This window comes from Microchirus variegatus, assembly GCF_963457635.1.
Source record: "Microchirus variegatus genome assembly, chromosome: 11".
NCBI classification, from domain to species: Eukaryota; Metazoa; Chordata; class Actinopteri; order Pleuronectiformes; family Soleidae; genus Microchirus; species Microchirus variegatus.
The window spans coordinates 20,578,317-20,586,473 of record NC_139812.1 but is presented as its reverse complement, the minus strand read 5'-3'; positions in this window follow the sequence as shown (position 1 = coordinate 20,586,473).

Here is an 8,157-nt window from a genome sequence, read left to right as displayed (position 1 = left end):
AAAACGTTTCTTCATGTAGCGTTCACTCAGCTCCGCTCATAATTAATTATGCTGTATGTCTTCTCTCTCCCTCTCTCTTTCTCCCTCTCTTCCTGCTGCAGCTCTGCATGTCACTGCTCCCTCTTTTATTTCTGAGTGGTGTTTTCCATTAGAGGGCAGTACAGAACGGGAAACAGAAATCAACATTTCAACCTTGAAAAATCCATCCTGCACTTCAAATCTGTAACTTAAATGTTTATTATTATGCTGCGTTATTTTCCATTACAACCCCCTTTAAGTCCCTTTGGGATAAATTATTCATTCCTTAACAGACCATATGGAGAGGTCACTCCGTGGTGGCGTGTGTTTAGAGGGAAAAAAAAAAATCACTTCTCTTTAATTGAATATGTCCTGTACCTTCATTTTCTCGCAATTATCTGGAATAAAGCCGACACTTAAGCTTTCTTTTTTTTCCGCCTTATAAATTTGTGATTCTCCTCACTGTCGAGTGCAAAGTGACCCTTAGTTGCCCATAGTTATTCCTCCTCTCTTCAGCCCAGGTAGCCTAATAATCCATCCTCCAAAAATAACCTCGGCTCTAACCTTTATAGTCCCAATTCAAGTGGCCCGCTCGCTGAATACATTTGAACTTTTTTTTTTTTGCTGCATTTTTTTGAATTTCTTATCCGATCAGCTTTCGTGTGTCGCCGTGCTGCTGGACTCGCTCGCTCTGCCATTGGAGCAGCAGCAGCAGCATCGCGGTGTATAGATGTTGAGGCAGCAGACAGGCAGATGAAGAATGAGACTCAGTCTGTGGTTTCACAGAGGGCTAATGATGCCTGTGGTGACTACAGGCTACAGTCAGGCCCCTAACGAAGGGAGCTGTGACACAGCCACAAGGGGTCCCATTTAAGCCAGGCGCACTGTGAAGTGCACTGTAAGCACCCTCCTTTTTTTTTTTTTTTTTTTTCTTTTCCTCGCTTGTGGCTAAGTAAATTCTATGGAATGCTATGAATTTAGCAACTCCACTATGATGTCTGTAGTTGTGCGGTTGATATTAAAGAAAAAAAAAAGACACAAGTTCAGCATCAAAGCGCTGCCAGTAATTGGCTGTATAAATGCTTAAAGGTACCCACACAAAAAAAAACACTTTTTACTTAGATTTTTTGTGGCATTTTACAGGAAATTTGTCAGCACTGGCTGCACTTTTGTTGTTATTATTATGTCTGTGTTAATTTGTGGGTTGTTTTTTTTTTCTACCACTTCCACATCATGCAACCATATCAGAGATAAAAAGGAATTGGATGAAAAGAGGCTGAGACGATCTCATCATCCGCACTGTTAATCTCCCAGCCAAACCTTTAATTTTGGCCTAATATCTGCCTCCATTTCAAGAAGAGAGCGAGTGCACGTGCGTGCGTGTGCGTGCATGTGTGTGTGTGTATGTGTGATGGAGAGAGACAGAGGGAGAGAGAGAGCATGTGGCAACGTGTGCTGTGTGTGCACATGTGTATGTCCATATGTGTGTGGGTGAAGTGGATGATATTGAGTCTGACTTCATAAATCACCCAGACACTGATAAACTCCCCATGCACCCACACACCGCTAATGGGCAACCCTTAAGGAGTGTGAGTGTCTCGTGCGGCGTTTGATTCAACATTTATTAACCCCCTCGCACACACGTACACACACGCACGCACGCTCATTTGAGCCCCAGAAAGAGCGAGGATGTGGTTGGTGGCATTCTCAGTGTTAGCGCGGGGTTTTGACCTGGCCGCGCTTGTATTAATCATAGAGGATAGTATAGTCCTACTAGTAAGATACATTTAGCTTTTACAACCACAACACCAACACCCGCCCTCTGCTTTTGCCAACATTAGTTTCCTTCCCCCCCGTAACTTATATCCTGTCTCCAACTCCCCATCTCATATCCCGGGCACCCCTCCTCATTACAGAACAATTTTCTGCCCCCACATCAAATATAAACACCCTGAGCTTCCCATCTCTTGCTCTTCATACATGTCAGATCGTAATTCTACTGATATCATAACCTGCACCCCTTGGTACAAGTCGCATGGCTTAGCGGGGACCCTGCAGAAAGTTAATCCTGCAGACACAACAGCGGTGATTCATAAATAGCAGCTTCCTTTAAAAAAAGTTTGTACGCTTTAAAAGAAAAGTAAAGTTTTTGGAGCATATTAACTCGGCTGCAGGCAGTGCACGGCTGCTGGGAAGGCAAAAGGGAAAGGAGTATCCGGCATGCAGATAGGCAGTGTCCAAGAGTCAGTCAGACAGATAGACACAGGGATAGATAACTGGATAGACAGACATTAGAGTGGAGCTTGGCTGCACTATCAGGTTTCCTCCCCCTCTGTCTCTCTGCCGGGACAGCCCGGCCTCAGAGGCCCTGACACCGAGGCACGGCGCAGCCAGCCGCGACAGCTGCCACAGCAGCATCTAATACCAACACACTCCACGCTACGCCTGCAACTACAAAGAGAAATATCATTTCAAACAACGGCGCACTTTGATGCTCTTGTAATGATCTTTGGGTTTTGGAGACGAACGTATGGTGCATTTATTTATTTTTTGTCGTCTTGTTTTGTTTCATTGGAACAAAGAGACACCATCTCCCCCCCCGCTTTCCCCAACCACCTCCCTTCGTCGCGTAACAACTTTAGGACAGCGGTGATGAGACTGCGCAGGATTAAATGAGAAAGTAAAAGAAAACCCCGAGTGGTACCAGCGTGCGAGTGTGTGCTCTAGCAACCTTGTATCAGTGTGTCATCGTGACCTTATGAACCCCAGCGCTGGTCTGGGGGTCCCTAATTAGGAACGGCTGATGAGTGGCCATACATTACGTGAGAGTCGGTGCCTGCGAGTGTGTGTGTGTGTGTGTGTGTGTGTATCAAATCTGCGACTGTGCGCCGGGGTTGTCAGCGTTGGTAAGGAGAGTGTCTCGGTGCTGGAGAAAGTGCAGGTCTAGCCTTGGTCATGTTGACGGAGGGGGCGGCACTTCAGAGGCTCCAGGACCCCGTGGCACCAGTCGCCCCAGTCCCCCAGACAGACTGGGAGCATCTGGGCTCTGTCAGCGCCTCTGGCCCCCGCAGACTCCGATCTATATGACGGGCGAGAGGAGTGGATTGGATCAGGCGAGAGGGGGAAAATATGAGCCAGATTCCTCAGCCTTGTGCGCGGAGTGCACGCTCTGCCAGTTTGCTTGTTACGTGTATGTATGCACGCGTGTATTAAGGCCTGATAACAGGTCATGGTGATTAATTTTGTATCATGAGTGATGGCGGGGATATTGATTAGCGGCTAACGCTGGAAGTTGCCTGTCTATAAAGTCTCCAATTAGGCATTAATTAAAAAGTGTGCAGCTGAAGATATATGCAAAGCCTGTTCAGCCTGAGCAGAAACATCAAGATCAGAATGACAGATATCATTCCAGAGTTTTTCCTTATGAAAGCGAGGAGTGATTTGATCAAGCCTCTGCCACATGGAAACCGATACACACACTTGCCAAGACTAATTAATCCATACACTAAATTAGGAATATAAATTGTGGTCCCAATTTAACAAGGTCAGTCTTAACTTCTCCCTTTACACTTTATTTAACTGTGTAGGAGAGTGGTGGAGGGGGGGAGGGGTAAAAAAAAAAAGAAAAAAAAGGCAGCCCTATCAATGTGCTTCGCTTATTATGATTGACGATTGATGATTAAGTCCTCCAGCTGACACACACCACCAAAGCCGGTGAGTTGGAATTGGATGTGACACATACACAGTTCTGCGTGTTAGGTAATTCGTTGACGAGGGGCCAAATTCATTTATGGAACAGCGGTATTGGCAGGCATGGACACTCTCTGCAAAAACAACGATAATCACAGAGGTTTGGCGCGGTGTGACAAGGACTCTTCAGGGAAAGGCCCTTACACGCTGCTTTGTTGGCCGTTCCTCCCTAAGATGGAGGGAAACATCCGCCGCTGTTCTTAAGATGAGAGTCGCTCCGAGGAGGAGGCTTTAGAGAAGGTGTTGATGATGTTCAAAGGGCTCGATTAGCATTCGCTGGGTCTGTTTTAACATCTAAAATTGTAAAAACAAATATATGTATGTATAGATGGAAGGTATAGATTTTTTTTTTTAAATGTAAAACATAGCTACAGCGTTCTGTTTTTTTTTTTCCAAGGGGGGGAAGCAATAATTGAATAGTTTCTCTTTTTTGGTGGAATGGATGAAATAAAAGCTCTGATAAATACCTCGTAATGAAACATGAGGGGGACCCTGTCTCAAGCCATTTAATCTCTTTTCACATTCTCCATTTTTTCTGCTAATGAGCCTTATTGACAATCAAACAGAAGCTGTCATCCCCCAGGATGCAACACTCCCAGCCCCTGCGTGTTTGTCATAGTGTCCTGGCAATCAGAGCTGCCTGCAAGACCAGGCTGGCAGTTAGTGGTTCTCACAGCAGCGCTGCCTGAAAATGGCACACTTCCTGTAGAGTTGCAGCTGCCACCTCTGCTACTTCCATTACTTTCTATAGCATGCAGATGTTGTATCAACATTCCCTGCCAAGGGGACTGCAATAACTGTGAGATTCATGCCATGTTTCAGAGGCACGTCAATTTCTCAAGTGGCACAATTAAAGAGGGAAATACAGTACCAGGTTTTTCACAGGCGCTGAAATCGGAAAAGGGCTTTTTCACTTCTTTTTTTTTTTTTTTTTTTTCAAGGGTGGAGGGGGGGTATTTCATAAGGTTTTCAGAAATCCACCCGATTTTTTACTGCCCTTTTCCTGAGTCGAGCTGTTCTGTGAGTCTTTGTGCGGCAGACCTGTCGTGACCCACAGCGGATATGGAAATGGGGCTAAGGTTTTATGGGCCAAACGGATTGGACACAGTCAAGCTCAGGGGGCATGAATATTGGATGTTATTTCTGCTCCCTTTTTATGTAATCCATTGCCAATACATTATTAATAGATGATATCATATCCAGAACTACTGGACAAAGCACTACAGAGCGGTGCTATGAAAGGAGCTCTATGTGGCGTAGACTGTTGCTGAAAATACAGTTCAAGTGATATTATTTTATAGCTGTAGCCTAACACTTTCTGACCAGGCAATCTTCACCCTGCAATTTTTATTTTTTATTTTTTTCGCAGTGAGTGAAGTTCACTGGGGGAAAATGTGGTGAATACTGTGTTTCTCCCAGGGTCTAAATCCCGTATTTGTGGGTTTGAAATACACTGAAACATTGATGAAGTATCAAATGACACCCAAATACAAGTTTAATGGATTTTAAAGCACCGAGATACTTTACTCATCCTTCTCAACTGCAGCGAGTGAAGTGGAAATCTCTCCAATGTTCTTGAGGTTTCCTTTGCAAGGCAGACTCCCAGTGTACAGTAGCAGGGGAGCTGCGTCTTATCTGATGCGCCAATTCACTGACAGGAGACTAATCTGGGACTATTAAGGAAAAAAAAAAAGGGGAAAAAAGGTCAGATTCCGTGCTTTGATTCAAATGTGAAAATTGTTCAAAAAAAAAGGTCAGATTCCCTATATTGATTCATTGTGATCTGAAAGTTTATGATCTCGTGTTGCCAGTGAAGTTTTTATAAGTCACAGCAGCAGTATCCTACTCCTGTGTATAAACTTCATGACAGTTGCGGCCCCGCTTTTTCTTTCTCCTGCACAAAAACACGTCGCTCAGCGGTTACACAAATCCTGCCTGTTCCACCGCAAATCCTGTAAAGAAAAAAAAGCCGTTCTCAGCACTGTCCACCGAACACACAAGATAAACCACTGTCCACCTTTTTAAGTTTGTTTTTTTGTCCTGCCTTTTACTGTACACACGTTGGCACGAAGGTGCTATCACGTAAGCGTCAATTAAAAGTGAATGTATAAGCCCCTCAATAAGGGTTATTACATAGGGAGTGGATGCGTAAGGTAATATTCTCTTTTTAAGGTCAGTTTGAATTGTTTTTCCTCATGGGAAGCAGCAGATTGATAAAGAGCAAACAAAACCTCTTTTCTGAATGCTTGTCCTCCATGGCCTCAATGAAGGTTTCATTCCTTTATATCATCCAGCCCAATTCCCAGCATGCACGGCCATTGTGGCTCTTTCAACTGGAGCTCTCCATTGACTGGCTCATTGTCCGGCTGCTCTTTTGTGTGCGCTATCACCGGAGCACAATCTTTCACCTGAACAGCACAGGAGCGTAGCCCCGGACATGGTCACGTAAGGCTACCGATTTCACCTACGTACTGTAGGATCTCAACTGACACCACTAACTTAGCGCTAATGTGGTAACAGTTGTTGTGCGCGTACACACGCACGTATGTTTACAAGGACTTGATCTTGGGTGATTGCTTACGTCGATATCGTAGATATTAAGCACATTGACGCCAAATTAGCGTCCATATCCAAGCGATTAGCGCTATTCCCATTGTTGGTAGTTGTTCTGGCTCAGTGGTGATGCTACACTTGTTACTATTTTATACGTTTTACTTCGACCCCTTGTTAAAAGCAACGACAAATCTGTTTTTTTTTTTTAAAGACGTCAATAAAATGGAATGGGATTAAATAAAAAATACTGAGCGATAACCCATTGAATAACTCCAAATAGGTATGGTTAGCTAAAAAGCATGAGTGGCAAACAACTTTCCCAACGACTGAGAGTGTGTGTTAGCATTGTGCCGTACGTGACGTCTGGATTTTTATCAGTGCAAAAAATCTAAGCACACAAAGAAGACATTTTTCGTAATGCGGTGTTCTTGTGTTCCCCACTCACGCCGATCGTAGACAAAGCTAGCTAAAGATAAACATGTGTCTGAACCCGCTAAATAACGCAATTATCACCATTCCCATTGCTAGTAGTTGGTCAGCGATGGTCACTATTTTGCGTCTATCTTTTATTTCGATCAAATAATGATATAAAAAGTACTGAGCGCTGACCTCCAAGTTGTGCAAAAGTAAGGTTCCTTAAAAAAGTATTTTCTGGCTAACGGCGACGCTAACAGCTGGATCGGAGTGTTTTTTACGACGCACAAGATATGATGCGGGAATTTGCATCGCTGCCAAAAAAAAAAACGAAGCAGACGAGGAGAATATTAGCATGTTCATCTGGGTCTTTTGACCCGAGTCGTTTGACCCGGGAGTGAATTAAACCGATTAAACATATTCCCATTGGTCCAAAACCCCCGTTTAAACCCCGCGATTAAACATTCTTTTTTTGACCAGTGGGAATGTGGTAATAGTCAGGCAGCCTGCGTCAGACAGAGACGTTCAATATTATTGCCCAGGCTTATATTTTTTTAGAAGAGTTTTTTCTTCTTTTTTTTTAAATATAACAATGCACAAGCAGATGTTTGAAGCGTGGCCCTCGGCAACACAAGGCTAGTTAAGATCGATATTGCTTTCAATATTTCTTTCCTTTGACAGATAACCAGTACTGAGGAAAGTCTTGATAAGAGTGGCAACATATGGATGTGGCGAGCCCTCGCTCTCTTTTGATTGCGCGACCCCTTGACCTCAGCCTGTGTTTGAGAGCGAGGCAGCCACATGGTACGGTGGGGGTCTGTCAGGCTCTGGTTATGGGGCATTATTGACCCAGGATTTATAAATATTTAATGCACACATTAAGATCATGGTGGAGGGTGGCCATTAGAGTTCTCCAATAAAGAGGCTCTCACAATGATTGAGTGGTGTGGCAGAGCTCAGGGCTTGGTCGTCGGGTACAGAGAAACTTGCTGAGACAAAATACTGTATCTGCAGCCCGTCTGCCAGACGTCTGCGCTCTTAAAACTGGCAACAACTGAACAAACTTGTCATTTCTCGTGTGCTTTCACCCTCAGAGTTTCTTTTTTTTTTCTTCTTCTTCCCTCAGTTTCTGTTTTTTTTTTTTTTTTTTTTTTTTTTGCTCTGTTGGCTGTTGTTTCCGTGATGAGAGACAGTTTCCTTGGTTTCAGTTGTAGGGCAGTTAAGACTAAAATAAACCGCAGTTTGTCATTGAATAATAGAGCAGTAAGGAGAGGCAATAGAGCCAAAACCTGCGTTGTGTGTATCTAAAACAGATAATACAATGTCAGGAAGCAGATGTGTGGCTATTGTTATCAGACACGTTGGATTATCGGGGGAATGATTTGAGGCGCAGGGGCGATCGCGGCAGAAAATTAAATCGCT